The sequence below is a fragment of the Salvia miltiorrhiza genome, chromosome 3 (genome assembly GCF_028751815.1).
Source record: "Salvia miltiorrhiza cultivar Shanhuang (shh) chromosome 3, IMPLAD_Smil_shh, whole genome shotgun sequence".
In the NCBI taxonomy this organism is placed as follows: Eukaryota; Viridiplantae; Streptophyta; class Magnoliopsida; order Lamiales; family Lamiaceae; genus Salvia; species Salvia miltiorrhiza.
Genome location: NC_080389.1, coordinates 21,261,613 through 21,280,843, shown reverse-complemented (window position 1 = coordinate 21,280,843; position 19,231 = coordinate 21,261,613). Strand labels below are relative to the sequence as shown.

At 39.0% G+C, this 19,231-nt stretch overlaps 1 long non-coding RNA gene across 1 annotated transcript; it reads right to left on the bottom strand.

The window, feature by feature from the left end:
• Nucleotides 1–14,076: 14,076 nt before the first annotated feature.
• On the bottom strand, nucleotides 14,077–17,836 carry LOC131018092 (uncharacterized). Its single transcript, XR_009100036.1, has 2 exons — nucleotides 16,825–17,836; nucleotides 14,077–14,374 (listed from the first exon to the last, which is right to left on the bottom strand). It is a non-coding gene; the product is annotated as an uncharacterized LOC131018092 (long non-coding RNA).
• Between the last annotated feature and the right edge of the window lie 1,395 nt (nucleotides 17,837–19,231).

Here is a 19,231-nt window from a genome sequence, read left to right as displayed (position 1 = left end):
TTATGAAAATGCATGCCCACTGAGTACATTAGTACTTAGCCCAAAAATACTTTCAAATGTTTTCAGGTTGGCTGGCCGGTGCTGACGGGACGGAGCTGAGGCTAGAGTTAAATTCCTATGATAGACTTCAGCTGTAGCAATTACTCTTATCGGTCTTTTGTTTTCCCAACTTAAGATCTTCATGTTAAATTTCAAATGATATACCTGACCGAGCTTAGACTCTTCACTACTAAATTTATGCTAATGAATGTCGGTTGTCAGAAGCATGAAACAAAACTTGTGATCCAAAGGGGCATAGCCCGAATTTCAAAGCCTATTTCGGTTATAACAAGGTTTTTCCCTTGTTTATTTCTATGAATTATTCACACCTCGATTATATTTATTCCTTCAAGAATTGGGGTGTGACACAACAAGTGTGCCACATGAAGGTAGAGCGCGCCATCAGGGTCCATAATTGGATTATGCACGTCAAAGAATCTATCGCTCCTCACATTGTAGTGTGAGGAATATATGTTGGCCACACCACAAAATTGTTTGAATGGAAGAACGCTCCTCACATTGTAGTGTGCAGTGGAATCGAAAGATGATGTCCCGAACATCAACTTAGTAACGAGAGCAAATTCCCTCGGCGGAAACATATCCTCATCCCGTTAATGAAGAACCATATGTCCTCATCATCATCGTTTTTCATCTTAATATAGCGATAAACAAGATGGTACAATGCCATGTTGCACTTGTGACCCGAATCTCAATCCAATAGGTGACTAAAGCACCTTTGCCTAAATGTTTTCACCAATAGATCCCCTCAATCACATTTAGTGTCTCTACTGCTCAAATCAAATATGAAATCTTATGGTATGTGTTGATCTGGGACCTCACATCGATAGCCTCATGGCTCGAATAATGGATAATTTCCTATTTCATAACAACAATAATTGAATTTAATCCATGTATTGAATATAACACTATGAAATGCTCAATAATTAATCAAAATGTCAACATAAACACCATTTAAATATAGACAAATGGCCAAAAATGAGTAGCCGCTGACAAAGTGGCTATTTACGGTATTAGTCGGCAGTGTTCATCATCGCTAGCTAGTGGTGTAAACGGCCACGTTGTCAACGGCTAATCAAATTTTTCCGGTAAATCTTGCTACTTTCAAGCTAAATACATGCAAACCTTAATTTTCTTAAATGCTACTCCCTCCGTTCACCAATTCAAGGCCTACTTGCCTTTTTGGTCCGTCCACAAAAACAAGGCCTACCTATTTTTGGTAAGTTTTTATTCATTATTTAATCAAAAAAGTCAAATATTCTTTACAAAAAAGTGGGACCCTTTCTCCACTCAACTAATAAAAATACACTTTTTCTTAAAAAATGGGACCCTTTCTCCACTCAACTAATAAAAATACACTTTTTTCTTAAAACCCGTGTTTTTTCATATAGGCCTTTAATTGGTGGACGGAGGGAGTAATAACTATAAAATAATTAATCAATTTCATAAATTCTCAAACATAAATATATTATGCAATATTCAACAATTAGTTAAGATTTCATCACAACTAGCTTTTAAATAGCTATATTAGCTCGACAACGATATTAGCCGTTGAAATTTAGGTCATTTACTCTTTAGCCGCTGTTAAAGAAAAGTCGGCTAATGGCGTAAACAGCGTAAATTCCCACGCCTAATGTGGTTTTTGGCCTCCGATAACTATTTCCTATCTAAACACATACACCCCTAAATTTTGTACACAACTAATAATGTTGAGAACTTATTGAAATATCATGTCCCTAGTTTGATGATACCAAAACTCTTTGTTCTTCCTATTTTAGACTAGAACTTTTTCGAACTCAAATGTTAGAGTTCATGCCCTTAGTTAGACTGAAGAATGAAGACTAAAGACTTAATACCACGACTGAGAAAGGCTAGAAAAGACAACTCAAAATCCATCAGTTTTGACTGTATGAGAGCTTCACTGAATCATCAGTGATGATTAATGTTTTTTTTGAGGAGCAAATGGAATTAACAGACTGATACTCCTGACAAGTATCAGTTAACTTTCTTCATCGGACTGATACTCTGAAGATGGCATTAAATGCTCCTGCAGCCGCATTAAATGCAGAGATATTGAAGATCGTCCTTTTTCTGCAGAGAGTTCCTATTTGATGCAACATGTCCCAGAGGCACCCTACCGGATGTACTGTGAGACGCCGTTCTTTTGTAAAACAAGAACCTCGAAGATTGCAGACTCAGCCAGATTCAAAACTACTCTCACGGCAGAAATCTTGAAGATCATCTCTCCAACGGATCTATTCAAGACTTCGCCTATAAATAGAGCTCGAGGAACTCTGCAATCTTCACCTATTCAAATACACAAGCTGAAACTCTTCCAAAATTGCAACTCAGCCTTCAACTGGTATCAGAAGCTTGAATCGAAGAAGAGAATCATCAAAGCTCAAATCAGATCACTGATTACACATATTCTCTTAGTTCTTAGGCAAATACTTGTTCTATCCAAAGCCTAAGATTCTGATTACTTGAGAACCTATTCTCAGTAATCCTAGTTGGAAGAATCCAAATCCATTTTCGACGGAGCAAAAAGAGAGTTGGAGTGGTTGTTGTTTAGTACCAATCTAAAACTAAACAGTTCGGTTACCTTGGCACCTAGAAAGCCAAGAGGGTGTTCAGATAAAAGGTTCCGTCTCCAAAGACCTTAGTGTTTCGTTGTGTGGACATGAGAGTGTCAGGGTGCGCTAAGTGTAAAATCCAACCAAGAGTGGTGTTGGTAAGTTTGTGTTAGGTCCGGAGGGCGTCGAATAGGTGTATGGGGGAGGGGAATACACCTATAGGCTATTTTTGAAATCTCAACACAGAGATCAAAATGAAACTATTAACACAAACTCAGACACCTGTTAACTGAAAAAAGTTTTGACCAAAACAGGGTTAATGACTGATATTGAATAATCTTCAGTAAGGAGTTATCAGTTAAGTTAGAATAACTTAACTGATGCACGTAAAGCTTCAGTCGAGTTTGATAAACAGAGATGTTAAAAATCTTACTGACTATCAGAGGATAGATCAGTCAGACTGATAACACATGCAGCGGAAATCTTTTGTTTCGCAATAGCCAGTGAGTTGAGCACGTTGTTAGTATTAAGTTTCTCTTTGCACTTAATTAGTTTTCAGTTGATGAAAGGAAGAGCACAAGTAAGAAAGTGAATACTAAAAACTGTAAATAAAACAGAGATTTTTACGTGGTTCAGAAAACACTTCCTACATCCACGGTCGGTTGATCAAACCAACAACTTCACTCTGCAAGTGCTTACGGGTGCACTGCAAACCGATGCTTGTGCTTACGGGTGCACAGCAAACCGAAACGTGTGCTTGTGGGTGCACACAACCGAAACAACTGAAGATCCAATCTTCAGTACCAACACACCTTGTTGGATTTCTCTCCTAGCACGCACTGTACACTAGGATCTCACGGAGTCAGAGTACCTTCCTGAACTTCTTTACAACTCAAACACTCGATTCACTCGGTTGAAGGGAGGTTTGAAAACTTGCCAACTAAACTTCAAAGAACAAGTTCTTTGGAGTTAGTTTGACCTAGGCTTTGGATATACAAGGTTTGCCTAAGGTCTAAGATAATTTATGTAATCAGCAGTGACTGATCTTTGGCTTTGGGATTCTCTTTTTCGATTGAAACTTTGGAGAGGTTGGGCTTTGGCTGAGAAACAATTTTGGCAGAGTTTCAGCTGATGTTGTTGAATCGGTGAAGATTGAAGTGATCCTCGAGCGCTATTTATAGGAGAAGTCTTGAATAGATCCGTTAGCGGAGAAGGTCTTCAAGATTTATTCCGTTAGAGAGTAATTTGAACTTAGGCTGAGGCTTCAATATTCGAGTTTCCTTATTTGGTGAGAACGGCCATCTTGAAGAGCAGGAGATGCGACATCTCTGAAAAGGTAATCACCAAAGAGGAGTGTCCTCTGCAGAGAAAAGGACGATTCTGAGATCTCTGCATTTAATGCGGCTGTACTTTCGGAGTATGTGGCTTCCTTTGAACGTTGGAGGTTCAGTCCGATGAAGAATGTTTAACTGATACTTGACTTTAGTTTCAGTCCGCTGATTCCACGTGGGACGCATTAAGTAATTCAGTCCAAAACTGTTTCTTCGACTGATGCTTCAGTCGGGATCTTTAGTCTTCAGTCTTCAGTCCTTCGTTCTTCAGTCTTCAAAACAACAAGCTAAACTAGAAAAAGAACTCTAACACTTGAGTTCGAGCAGTTCTAGTCTATTACAAAAGAAAGCTATTGATTTTGGTATCATCAAAATAAGGAATAGGATATTTCGTTAAGTTCCCAACAATTTTCCCCTTTTTGATGATGCCAAACCACACAGCAGTTCTAAGAAAGAAAAAGACTGAACTTAGAGCACAAGTTCTAAAATAGGGTGAATACAATTCCCCCTTAACAATAGAACCTAAAAACTTGTACTTAGAGAAAGAACACAACAGTTCAAACAGAACTAGAATAAGACAGAAAAATATTAATCAGGGCCTGGACAAAAAGTCATTGTCTTCAGGTTGAGATCAAAAGAAGTTCCTTTCATTAAAGAAAGACTGATGAGACATCAGTTTGAAATACAGGAAGGGTAAAGAAACTTCTAAAGAAATAAAACAAAAACTAAGGCTTCTGACCATACAAATTGAAGACCGCGTTCCAGATATTGTTATACGCATCTGAGCTGACGTTTGTAGGCACCTTCCAGATGTTGCAGATGCTCTTGACTTCTCTTTTGATAGATTCTCTGTTGACCCCGTTTCTGGTTCTCGGGGGGCAAACCTTCGTCTTCAGGGAATTTGAGGTTGAAATTCTAGCTTTCCTTTGAGCAGACTGCAATCTCATAACCATTGCTCTCTCAGGCCAGTTTACATGAAAGTATTTCCATGCTTCATTTGGAAATCACTACTCCTGTTGAGATTGGCGAAGATAACTCATTTGGTGTAGCATTCTTTCAGCTTTTCCCACCATTCATTCATGTCAGTCGGTATCCATTGTTCTTGTCGTTCAAACCTATCCAAATAGGATACCAAGAGACCTTCACTGATATATTACAATATTCTTTGTTGTTCTCGAAGCCTTTGTGGGAAGGGTTGTGAAGTATCGTCGCCCATAAGGAGAACTTTCTTGGCCTTCGGCTCTGGGTTTCTGGAAGATGAGCTTTCTTCTCTTGATCTCTTTCTGCTGAAATCTCTTGAGGCAGAAGGAGCTTGCGCAGTGGGATTGGTAGCGCCAGAGAAGATGGCTTGAGCTTTGGCAAAGTGCCAGATCTACAGAAAGGTTAGGTCCTGAATACTCTTCCCTCTTTTTGGCATCATCTCTAGGGAGAGAGTTGACTATTCGTTGAAGATCCTTGATGTCGTGAAGTATCGTTTGAATGAGCGATGAGTTTTGGATGCTAGAGTTGGATGATTCACGAACTATGTTCTGCTCACTTTTGAATTTAGCGAGGCGAGAAAAGATGGGTCGGAGTTCTTCTACGATCATAAGTTTGGAATCTGTAGCAGTCATGAAATCTTTCATGAACTCGATGCACATTTTTCCAAGTTGGTTTTGGAGATCGAGAAGTTGTTGCTGGATTTTATCTCTGCTTCCAAGACGTGTTGCTGAAACTCGTGTGAGTTCTTTCTGAACTTTTGGAAATCCATCTTGAAGTGGAACCAGGTCCTCTTTTGAGAGTGAGATGATCAATTTTTGCTTGCAGAATTCTTCTTCGGAGAACGGTGATGCGAACATCATGATCGATCATGTCATCTTGGGCCTGTGCTTCAACAGCAATGAGATACTTTAGAAACTTGGCGCCGTAGATGTCCTGACGTTCTCTCTCATGTTTTGAAGCGTCTCAATCGGGAAACTGTTGATCAGAGATGACTTCCAGCAAGGCATCTATTGGATTCTCAGTGCCCTTCAAGAATTTTGAACTGAGCTTTGATGGGTTCTCCCTATTTTCATTCAGTGAGAATCCATTAGTAATCAACATCCGAGTCATATCGAATGACACCAGGTTTGCAAGAGATTTCGATGACTTCCTCTGACTTGCTCAGGAGGAGCAGGGGTTGCTTGTGCTTGCTCGTGAGAGGTTGAGCTTCATGAGATGATGTAGCAGCAATCAGGATTGTGGATGGAGCAGGAGGAAGGACTTCTTCACCAGTGGGAGAGGAAGGAGCAAAAGTGCCGTCCTTTACTGATGTTATGGCCCTCGGTTGGAGTGGGCTCATCAGTGGTGAAGATCGGCGGTAAGGAGGGTCGAGGAGTTCTGTGATGTCCTCAACACGTCCTTCCGGAGATGAGGGATCAATATTGTCAACTGATTTCATCTCAGTTGCAGAGGGGAGCTCGGATTTTCAGTCTTGTCAAAATCACTTGGCTGAATATCCTCAGAGAAGGATGGCATGTCAGTTGAAGTTCTCTGTCAATAACTGACTGATGGGATAAGTCATCAGCTGATCTGGAGAAGTGAAACCAGCTGCAGAGTCGATTTGAGGAGCAGACTCTCAGAAGCAGGGGCTTCTTGGAGAGTGACTTCAGCTTCTGGATTCTGATGAGAGGGGGCGATGGAGCAACAGAATCAGGGACTGGAGTCTCTTCAACGATTCTCAATGTGGATGTGCCAGCTCCTAGTTGAGAATCAGTATTTCTTCTGGAGTAACCTAGGGATTTAAGATAATCCATGGCGAGCTTGTCAAAACCATAGAATCCATCCCACACTCTGGTGAATTGGAAGATGCTGATCAGGGAGGCTTCTTCAAATTCAATGAGTCTTCAGTTTCAATGCTTTGAAGATCATTGACCTGAGGGCAGGGAGCCGCCGTCAGGAAGGTGTAGGTGAGAAGTCTACAGAGATTTTGTAGACTTCTAGAGATGTATCAAAGTCACCAAGAAGATGCAGTAAGTGATTTGTTGCATCTTGTCGGGCTTCAAATTGCAGAGCTGTGACTGCTTGGATTTTTGCTGATGAACCACTGGAGTTGGTTCAGAAGGAGTCTGCAGTACGCTTTTGCTTTGGATTTAGGAGAGATTGGATTTCTGGAGACATCTTTAGGCTTTGGTTGTGGGGACATGTTTGGATGTGATTTTCGGAATAGAAGAGCGAGGACGACGAGGTACGTTTGAGGTATCTGGAATGGGAATGCTCAGAAGTGGGAGGGTTCAAGGAGTTCTGATTCATTTGGCTCGGGGGGAGGAGACAACAATTACCTTTGCCTTTGTGGAAGGCTTAGGTCCACCTTTCGCGACTTGAGTAGTCGATAGCTATTCGTAAACGGCAGCATCTCCGGCCAGAAATTAAAGGGAATTTCTTCGTCCCTTGAATGATAATTTGGGAAACCCTATTTTCCTGTCGGAGTAAGTTTGCAGGTTTGGAGTATGCGAGGCTCGCTGAAGAGGAGATTGAGGTAAGCCTCTTCCCAGTTGAAGGGTCCTTCCTTCAAGAGAGCGGCCAGAATATTCTTCTGGGGCTGAGAAGCCTTGTCCGGAGTTCCCGTTGCGCCCATCCAGCACTTCTGAATAATTTTGCCTAGCAGAGTGTATTCAGGCTTGAGGAGAGATAGAATGATAGTCCCTTCAGTCGACTCATCTGATTTCTTCAAGGCAGATTTGAGGGTGGCATTTGCTTCTTGTCTGAATGAGATGTGAGTGACGGACCACTGTTTGGAAGATTGAACAACTCTCTGATACTGTTTGTGACATTGAGAATTTCTTCCTGTTTGTCAGAGAGGTCAGATGCAGTGTAGACTGTTATTGTAGAGAGGAGCTCGCCAGAATCATCGAGACGCAGATTTTGATAGAATTGCTTGACAGCATCAATGAGAAGGTAACCTGCTTCCCTGGTTACGAACTTCATCTATTGATGTCGGGTCAGAACTTCTTCTGCTTCATGGTGCTCCGGCTTCTTCTGAAAAGATGGAGTATCGAGCAACTGTTCGTATCTGATTCTTTTGGTGATGCAGTCAATTTCCTTGGTGTCCAATTTCTTTCCATCGGATTTGGTCATTTTGTAAATCTGCAGAAAAGGAGTTTTGGAACAGGGAGAAATCTCACAGTTGATGGTTGTGGATGATGGTTAGTTGAAATGTGGGAGAGAGAGAGTGAACGTGATGATGTGATGAAAGTGAGAAACGTGGTTTGTGGAGACAAAGTGCAGACGTGAGACGTGGTGACGAAGTGTGATCGTGGAAGATGAACTGTTTATAAAGGGTACTTGAAAAGACATCGGCGGTTTGAAATCTGCACGCCAAATTGTATTTAATGATTTTTGAAGTCCGTAATTAATGCTCGTCAGAGAAATACCTTGAAATAAGAGATTTTAAGTGATGAAGAATATTTGATACAATCTCTTGCTCATGAAAAGAGGCGTCGATCAAATCATGCGATGATTCAGAAAAGATAAGTTCAAATAAGGTATTTTGAATTGATCTCATTTATTAAGAAAACATGGTCACTAGTCAATAAAAAAGCACAAGTCGTTTCATTCTCTCATCAGTTAAAGATAAAACCATTTCAGTCAAGTTCCCAACAATCAGTCAGGAAGAATATTAACATCTGATTTGGATTTAAACAGAGTTTCCCCTGAGTTTGACAACCAGTTATCAACATAGAGGTTGACTGAAGTGAGTAATGCGGGAGTAACAAACATACGCAAGAGTAAACCAATTTAATTTCAATGCATCAATCAGTCAAATATTGTAAAACAAGACTGAACATGAGAAGGTTGTCAAAACAGTTTCTAGAACATCATTCACAGAAAATTGAAGACAGTTGACATTCTGACCTTCCTTTGTCTTTAGTTGATGTGAAGTTTCTTGCTCGCATTCTTTGGTGGGTCTTCAGCTGTCTCTACTGTAGCACCCCGATATTTAGATTTATTTTATAAGTTTAATTAATAGTATTTTCTTGTATAGCTTATTTTTTTAAATAATTACATGATACATATAGATATGCACCATTAATTTTATCTAGACTATTATTATTATTATTATTATTATTAGTATTATTTTTGTTTCCTATTAGAACTAGAACTCTTTAAAAACTAGTATAAATATGGGATCTATTTTCAAACCCTAAAAGAGACGGACACACTAATTAATTAGGGTTTTAGAGAGAGCAGAGAGGGCTAGAAACGTGTAGGCAGAAGATCTAAGCTGGAGTCAGATTTTCGCAAGAAATCAAGTTCTGGCAGTTTTGGGAAAATTGCCATAACTTCCTCCACAGAACTTCGATTCAAGCGAAACAGGCGGCCACGGAAAGCTCTCTCGAAGACGAAGAAGTCTTATTTTCTGGGAAAAATATGATTTGAGGACGTTTGAGGGTTCAAACGAAGGCTTGAAGCTGACTGGTCTGTTCAGCTGCGATTTTGACGAATTCTTCTGGTGCGGCGCTATTAAGACCTTCATTCCGGATTTGATTTATTTAGCTTCAACTCTAAGGTGAGGGCAGGGACGGAGCCAGGAATTAATTTCGGGGGGGGCTGAAATTGTACGGGGGTTCGGGGGCGGTAGCCCCCGAGAAATTTTTTTTGGGCATTTTGTATATTTAAGGTATTTTTTTTATTAAAATACGAGCATAATACTAATAATAACGAACAATATTTTCATAGATTATATAGTTTCAATATATCACAAAACTTTTTTTGGACATTCCGTATATTTAAGATATTTTTTATTAAAAGGCAAGCATAATAATAATAATAACAAACAACATGTTCATAGATTATATATTTTTTATATATTACAAATTAGTTTCAATACATTATAATTTTTTTTAGCATTTTAATACATATTAGGCATTTTTTATTAAAAGACAAGTATAATAGTAATAATAACAAACAATATTTCATAGATTATATAGTTTTAAATAACGGAATTATCCTTAAATTAAGTATATATATGAGAGAATATAATAACCAAATACTCTTTTATAAAACAAAATTATTTGTATAAACATATATCTATATATATTTTAAAATTATTAAAAAAAAAAAAAAAAAAAAACTCAAAATTTGGGAGGGGGCTCTAGCCCCCCTAGCCCCCCCTGGCTCCGTCCCTGGGTGAGGGATTATATGCTTGTTGTTATATTCATGTATGTCTGAATATGCTTTTAGTTCATGTTTGATTATACTTGCTCAGCCATGTAGAAATACATGTTCAGAATATCATGTTCAAGTACATGATCATAAAACACTCAGAATTCAGAATATGTGTATGACAATGTGAATTATTTGCATGTTTATGTGTACGTGAATATTTACATGGTTTCTCACTGAGTATATTTTCAATATGCTCACCCCCTTATCTTTTCAGTTTTGCAGTTCTGGAGTCGAGGTGGCCATGGAAGTGGAGAATGACTAGTGATAAGGATTTTACATTGAACATTTTTGTAGAATTTGTTAAGTTTTAGTTTATCATTTATTTATTTATTTTAATTTCATGTTACTACTTTAGTTTTGACAAGTCGATTTTAAATTGGTTTAAACTTTTATAATTCAAGAAATTTTATTTTTAACTATTAGTTCTTCAAGATTTTAGTTTGAAAAGTTTATGAAAATTGGGGCGTTACATAGTGGTATCAGAGCGGGTCTACGTTCTTGTAGACTCGTGCTTTAAAAAAAAATGTTTTGCTTTCAGAAAAGTTTAAGTAAGCTTAAAAGGTTAGATAAGTCTAGTCATTCGAAACTCATGTGCTACATCGACTCCAAGGTATGTGTTTTAATTGCTTAAATATATGGCCGTTATGATGTTTTACATGCCTTTTTTTATGATGCCTTTATGTTCTAGTACTATTATGTTTAGCTTCGTTAGAAATAGTTGAAATTGTGAAATTGTTAGATGGCACGGACACGTCAAACTCCCACTAGAGCTCAAGTACCCTACAAGCACGAATTGAGAAATTGCGCGAAGAATATGAAAGATTAAGTGAACGTTGTGAACTCTTGCGTGTACAATGCGAGAGATACGAAAGGATTAGGAGGCTTCAATCGGTGTACGACTGCTATACATGGAGTAGCGACTACGGGTTCGTGGAACACGTGCAAAGGATGAAGTTACCTCACCATAGAACTAGATTATATGGCTCAAGAATCGTGACTAGAATTTCGAGGACGAAATTATTTTAAGTGGGGTAGGTTGTAGCACCCCGATAATTTAGATTTATTTTATAAGTTTAATTAATAGTATTTTCTTGTATAGCTTATTTTTTTAAATAATTACATGATACATATAGATATGCACCAATAATTTTATCTAGACTATTATTATTATTATTATTATTATTATTATTATTATTATTATTATTATTATTATTATTATTATTAGTATTAGTATTATTTTTGTTTCCTATTAGAACTAGAACTCTTTAAAAACTAGTATAAATATGGGATCTATTTTCAAACCCTAAAAGAGACGGACACACTAATTAATTAGGGTTTTAGAGAGAGCAGAGAGGGCTAGAAACGTGTAGGCAGAAGATCTGAGCTGGAGTCAGATTTTCGCAAGAAATCAAGTTCTGGCAGTTTCGGGAGAACGGCCATAACTTCCTCCACAAAACTCCGATTCAAGCGAAACAGGCGGCCACGGAACGCTCTCTCGAAGACGAAGAAGTCGTATTTCTGGGCAAAATACGATTTGAGGACGTTTGAGGCTTCAAACGAAGGCTTGAAGCTGACTGGTCTGTTCAGCTGCGATTTTGACGAATTCTTCTGGTGCGGCGCTATTAAGACCTTCATTCCGGATTTGATTTATTTAGCTTCGACTCTAAGGTGAGGGATTATATGCTTGTTGTTATATTCATGTATGTCTGAATATGCTTTTAGTTCATGTTTGATTATACTTGCTCAGCCATGTAGAAATACATGTTCAGAATATCATGTTCAAGTACATGATCAGAACGCAGAATATCATGTTCAAGTACATGATCAGAAACGCAGAATATCATGTTCAAGTACATGATCAGAACGCAGAATATCATGTTCAAGTACATGATCATAAATTCAGAATATCATGTTCAAGTACATGATCATAAAACACTCAGAATTCAGAATATGTGTATGACAATGTGAATTATTTGCATGTTTATGTGTACATGAATATTTGCATGGTTTCTCACTGAGTATATTTTCAATATGCTCACCCCCTTATCTTTTCAGTTTTGCAGTTCTGGAGTCGAGGTGGCCATGGAAGTGGAGAATGACTAGTGATAAGGATTTTACATTGAACATTTTGTAGAATTTGTTAGTTTTAGTTTATCGTTTTATTTATTTATTTTTATTTCATGTTACTACTTTAGTTTTGACAAGTTGATTTTAAATTGGTTTAAACTTTTATAATTCAAGAAATTTTATTTTTAACTATTAGTTCTTCAAGATTTTAGTTTGAAAAGTTTATGAAAATTGGGGCGTTACATCTACAGTTCTATTCCATTTTCCCTTCTTGTCTTCTTCTTGCTTCTTGATGTTGTGAGATTCAGGCGCGACGCTGTCCTTGGTCTGAATTCCCAGTTGCTGTTGAAGACTCATGACAGTAGATTCAAGGAAGGCGAGTTTAGCCTTGAGATCGTAAGTCTCCTCTTCTTGAATGAGAAGCCTTTCATCCAGCATTTGAATTTCTTCGTCAGAGAGAGGCCTTGCTGATTTCGGAACTTCATCAGCAGAGTCTTCATTCCCTGTGTCGGAAGGAAGAGTTTGACGAATTGGAGACTCAGGATGAGTTTCATCATTATTGTTGTGATCTTCCTTGAGAAGACCTTTGGAGACAAGATACTGTCTGAAGTTGGGAGACCAGTCATGGATTGCAACCCAGAGATTTGTGACTTTAAACTTTTCAAAGACACTATTCTCGAGAGCTTCCATTTCATTGTTTGAAAGAATTTCGTCAATTCCATGAAATCTAGATCTGGGCATCGTCTTGACGAAGATGAAGAAGAAGTAGCTGACGAGGTCTTGAAACTCTTCAGCATGCTCGGTGATGAGGAGTAATATGTGCAGAGCAGAAGGAACGGTCCTGGTCAGAGGGACGGGCCTCATCAGAGGAATGGTCTTCACCAGAGAAGTCGCCTCCGTCAGAGAAGTCACTCCCGCCAGAGAAATGGTTCTCGCCAGAAGGATGGCCTTCGCCAGAGAAATGGTTTTCGTCAGAGAGATCACCAAAAGAGCAGAGAAATCTCCCGCTTAGAGGCGAATTTACTGTTATGCCCTCGACCACGCGAGGCGCAAGTTTTGACAACGAATTTACTATTTTGCCCCCAGCGTGTAATCTATAAATAGCCATGCATACGCACTCTGTAATCTACGCTTTTTCATTCGCAATATTACTGCAGTCTTACTTTCGTGCTTTCAACAACTTAGCATTTCTCTCGCTTTTCCAAACAACACTAGGTATAATTCGACAATAAATCACCGATTAAATATATATATGTTTGATTATAATTCACCAACTGGCGCCGTCTGTGGGAATTTCAGGGCTAAGGCGTGAGTTTCGACCACCTGCGCATGCAGATTCGCAATTACGATCGGATTTGCGTGCGTAGGCTCCAATTGAGCTGATGATCTGATTACCCAAGCAAATCCGGATCGATATTCATGTTTTTCATACGGATCTACCTACGAACCTTTGGGATCTGTGGTTTTTTACAATTTTTCCCTACATGTGCATGTTGGGAAGGTGGTGGGCGCTGAGGATCGGGCGTTAATATGTTATTATTTTACGTAATCATGATAATTGTGTGTGGTTATAGTGTTTTCTCGCATAACTTACGTTTTTCTTACGAATCTAACGTATTTCGCTAACGATGTTTTGATTGGTGCTCTGTTTTTATGTTTTTTGGGTTGTCACGGTTATTTTACCTGGTAATACGTTCTCTCTCATGAGTTTGACTCCGAATCTATGGGAAATTTCCATCATTCTTTCTGCTTACGCTCTAAACCGTGTCCCGGGTTTATTTCCTGGTGCACGGGGGTTGTCACAGCCCACCATCCCAATGACAGGTTAACAGGGGTTATGACTTGGGGTGAACAATAAGAAATGGAAATGGACAATTACTTAACATTAAAGTATATGGAAATGTCACTCATAAATAAAAAGCTAGGATCATATATGATCATTTGGATACTTATAACACATACACATAAAGGAGAACTGATTAAGGTGGGTTACCCAATAACACGTGTCCCAACTTCATAACATGAAGTTATCCTAATCAAAGTGTTTTGCAGCGGAAAACGTGTGAGATATACATATGAAGATGTATACTCAAGGTTACATTTCTTGAAATGTCAAAGGAACACCCGCTCAACATCATTCCATTCCATCAACTGCTCAACCTGCACATTTAGAAATACATGCAGGGCTGAGTATAAAAATACTCAGTGGGCATAGCCGAAAATACAACATGCATACATATATAAATTGAACTGCCATAACAGTAACACACATGGGTTTTCTTAAATGACATGTGCTTACTAAAATATTTCTTTCATTTTCATAAAGTCGATCGGCCGATCATTTTCCTTCATATGATCCGTATCTGTTCCTTTCTGTCACGCGCCGGGAAGGAGGCCTCCTTACCACGGACGCCAAGACCGGTCGCAAGCGACTCGCGGTCTCCATAAGTGTACACGTTAACCCTAGCTAGCGACCTTTGTCTAGCATAGGATCCCAATTGGATTTCCTTTAAAGTTGGCGAACCAACACAGATAGGATACATATAAAAACATAAACATTTTTGGCAGTCAATCATTTCATAAACATTTCATTTCATTTCATAAACATTTCATTTTCATTTCATAAGAGTCATTTATCATTTGGGCATAATAATAAATTGAAATTAACAGTTAAAATCATCTCATGCATATATTCGTATAAGAGGCCTACGACACGCAGGGGATCTCTATATACGTATAGTAAAAGTAATGCCCACCTGTATAGGCAAAGCCTGTCGTTTAACCTTATCTCTGAATCGGAATAGCAGTACTAATCCTTCTGATGCTCGAAGCCTACAAGAAATTCTATTCTTAATAGGTCTCGTGAAACTAACTTAAAGTCTTAGTGGATGCACTAAACATACTTGATTCATCACGCCGGGTTTCCAAAATTTAGTAAATAAATAATTGAAAACATTTCTCTTGAGTTAAGAACACCAACAATATTCTTACTCATCTTTCTGTAATAATTGGAATTATAAATAACCAATTAAATCATAAATACTTTTATTGCATGATGCAAATGCATACTTAGCATATGGTAAGTAATTACTTAAAATATGCACATAATAATAATATAATATTCTTATGCAAATCATCTCATGCTTAATCGTATATGCACATAATAATAATAATATTATTATGCAAATTATTCTTTAAATAAATAAATTAAACTATTTAATAGTTCAATTAATTAATATTAGTATAGTCCATTTAATAAAATAATGCAGTCCATTTACTAAAAAAAAAAATCTGCACAATCCAAGTAACAAGGCCCAGCTGTTTTAATTAAATAAACTGAGCCCAAGTTACTAAATAAAAATCGCAGCCCAAGTAAATTAATACAAGGGGCTGCCCAAACTCAAATAATCAGAGGCCCATCTCTCAATTTAAAAAAAAACCGGCCCGAGTTCAAAATTTAAAACAAAGGCCCAACACTTCAAAGCCCAACTGAAACAAAAATAAACAAAAATCCCGGCCCAATACTCGGCCCAATTCGCAAACCCACCCCAAAGCCCAACACTCAAACCCTATACCCCTTCTTTCTCCCTTTTCTCGTCTCTCTGCCTCACAACGCACACACACATACCAGCTGCTGCTGTGCAGCAGCCTTCCCCCTCCCTCACCTTCTTCTCTTCTCCGGCGGACGGCAGCAGCGCCGGCCGCCGCCGCCGCCATCCCTCTCCCCCATCTTCTTCTCCCTAGTTTTCCCTCTACCTACACAAACACACGCACCCAGCGGCTGCGCCGCCCAGCCCTCTCTCCTTCACGCAGCAGGAGCAACCGCCGCGGAGCGCCGCTGCCTCCGGCGTCCTCGCAGCAGATCCGCCGTCGCCTCCCTCGGTTTCTCTCTCTCCAGCCGTGGCCCGACATCAGCGGGCAGAGCCGCCGTGCAGCGGCCTCCTCTCTCTCTCACTTCCGCCAACGAGTAGCGGAAGCCGCTCTCTTCCCCGACTCCTTCCTCAGATCGACGGCAGCAAGGCCGCCGGCCGTCACCCCTCTTCGGCCTCCAGCGAGCAAAATAGACGGCCACCACCGCCGTCCGCCGACTCCGACTCTCCTCTCCCTCCTCGCTGCTCGTCTCCCTCTCGACTGCTCTCACGGCCGCTGGAGCTCGCCGGAGCAACGGCGACAACCACCACCCCTCGGTTCTCCCTTCTCTCGGCTGAAACAGGCCCGACATCCCACCGCGAAGAGCGGCGCCCGAGCCCTAGCTCCCTCTCTCTCACCGTGGCCGGGCGACAGCAGCGCCGCTGCCGTGCCGTGCCTCCGTCCACCTCCCGACTCAATTCACACAGCCACCACACTCGTCTACCCGACTCGACACAGCAGTTCGAAAACAAGGATAAAAAAAAAACAGAGCTTCAATATCTACTTCTTTTCTATTTTTAAAAAAAACATGCTTCATGTATGTATGTATATGCACAGACGATAAATAAACATCATTGAGTTTGGGTCTTGTTGTCATATGCAAATTTATATGATGGAATCAGTGTACGTGTTATGTATGGGTTCTAACTTGAGTTTCTGTTTCAAAAGAAGTGCTCGAGTAAGAGAGTTAGAGGTTTAACCTTCAAAAGAAATCTGTTGGGTTATCATTCTGCAAATCTTCTGAATTTGTTCAGTAGCTGATGTGCTGAAAATTGATGAGGGAGATGAAATGTGTGGGATGATTGTGGAGGATAGAAAATGGAAGCTCGGATCAACCAGCTATATTAAGTTTGCAAAAAGAAGGGAGTAGGTGGGTGTGAGAGGGAGTAGGTGGAAGGAAGTAGGTGGGAGAGTAATATAAAATAAGGTCTTCCGGGTTGTATTATGAAAACTGTAATAATCGTTCAGTGTTTGCTTAAATAAATAGCTCGTGTAGATGTGAAATGCTTAATATTCAATTTAAATAAATATGAAATGCATAAGAATTTAAATGACTAACATTTACAAAGAGGATTTTGCAAATCGTTTGTTGGAATTAAAATAAATTCATTTTCTTTATATCCGGCGTGAATCATCTTAAATCTTAAGTTCAAAATAAATTCTAAATTTAACTCAGGAAAACGGGGTATTACATTCCTCCCTCCTTATAAAAATTCCGTCCTCGGAATTGCATATCTGGTATTCTATCTTGTGATACTAGTCATTCGTTTCATTCATCTCTTTTGTGGCCTTTTCCATCCTGTGATGGTTCCACTACATGACGAGAACAATATTATTGCCTCGTAAAATTTGAATCTTGCGATCAAGTATCTGGACTGATTTCTCATCACAACTTAGGTCCTGGCTAGGACTACTTTATCTTGCTTAATCACATACTTTCTTAATTGCGAGGTGCTATACGTATTGTATACATCCACAATGCTTGGTGGCAGAGCCAACTTATAGGCTACAAAGGCCTAACTTATCTAGGATCTCAAAAGGTCCTATATAACGGGGTCGTAACTTGCCCCTCTTTCCGAAACGTATAACTCCCTTTGAGGGAGAGACTTTGAGGAAAACTCGATCCCCAACATTAAATTCTAATTCCAATCGGCGTTTATCGGCGTAAGACTTTTGTCTATCTTGAGTTTCTTTGATTCTTTGCTTGATGTGGTCGACTTTCTCAATCGCCTGTTGGACCAGTTCAGGACCTAACAACATTCTTGCACCCACTTCATCTTAGTAAAGTGGTGAACTATCTTAATTGTTTCCTTCGTCCTAAGTCACCTTCTCAGATTTGACTAGGGACTTCTAATATCAAACTTTTCTCATCATCTTGGTAACTTTCACTTAAAGATTAATGGCACTCCTTCTGCCATGTAAACTCATTTTCTCATTTTCAAATGATTATTTAATGGGGGTTTCTAAGTTTCTATTGTGGTGGCGTTCCAACTTTATTCTTGCTGTAGCTTCTGGCACTTTAGCCAAAGCATTCACTCTCTTAACTTGAGCCTACTAGCCTTGGGGTTGGGTTATACCTTAAGTTTAGTTCTAGTGCTTTCCTTCTATTTCCTTTTTCTTTACTTTCATCTTGAGGTGGTGTACATATCTTGTTTGTGCGTGAACTTTTTCCTTCTCCAATTGTTGTAGTGACTCGGTGGTGAGAATCTCGTTCATTGCTTGTTCCTTCATAATATCTCCTTAGTTTACTAGGGAAATTGAAAATCTCATGCCGCGATTCATTTACGAACTTCTTTACGCATTTCTCATTATTCATTTATAAATGACTTAAATAAGCATTTTAAACTCCATTAAAAAGGAATTGATTTAAAACATTTTAATCCTTTTAAAATCCATACTCATAAAGCCTTAACTCATGCTCTATCTCATATTCTATCTCTTTACTCATCTCTATATAAACTCTCCACTCATCTCAAATCCTTAAGTTCAAGGATAAGTTTCAAGAAAATCATGGTACTAAGTCTCGATTTATCTCTCATATAAGGCTCGTCCAATCTCATTCAACACATAGACAACACAATCACATAAGGCATATAAGAAAACACAATCAAACATTATCAAAACATGCTCTGTTTTTACACTGACTCAACTTCAAAATCTATCCTGTTCTTACTTCGACACCTCCTGGACTCGAGACTCATACCAAAAGAAAGGTCTTCGAGTCTATTTTCATATAAAAAAAAAAATTGAGTCAAAAACTCCAAGTATTGTAGGAGATATGACTGTTTTACTACAGTCTACCATATTCGGCAGTTTTGAGCAATCAAAAACTTGGATTTTTAAAAAATAGTAAATGTTGTCAAACTGAGCTCAAATTTTGTGGATATCTATCTAACACAATAAGGTTAATACCATAAAATTTTGGAAACCTAGATCACACAGGAAGCTACTGAAATGAATGACTCTTTCCCCTGCGCTCTGAAACTCTCGGTAGTAATGTGCAGTTTTGGTTTTGTATTTTATAAAAATAGTAAACGAAGTCCAAATCATTTGAAATTTTACCGATGTTCTCAATACTCATGCAGAGACTTGGTATAAAATTTTCAA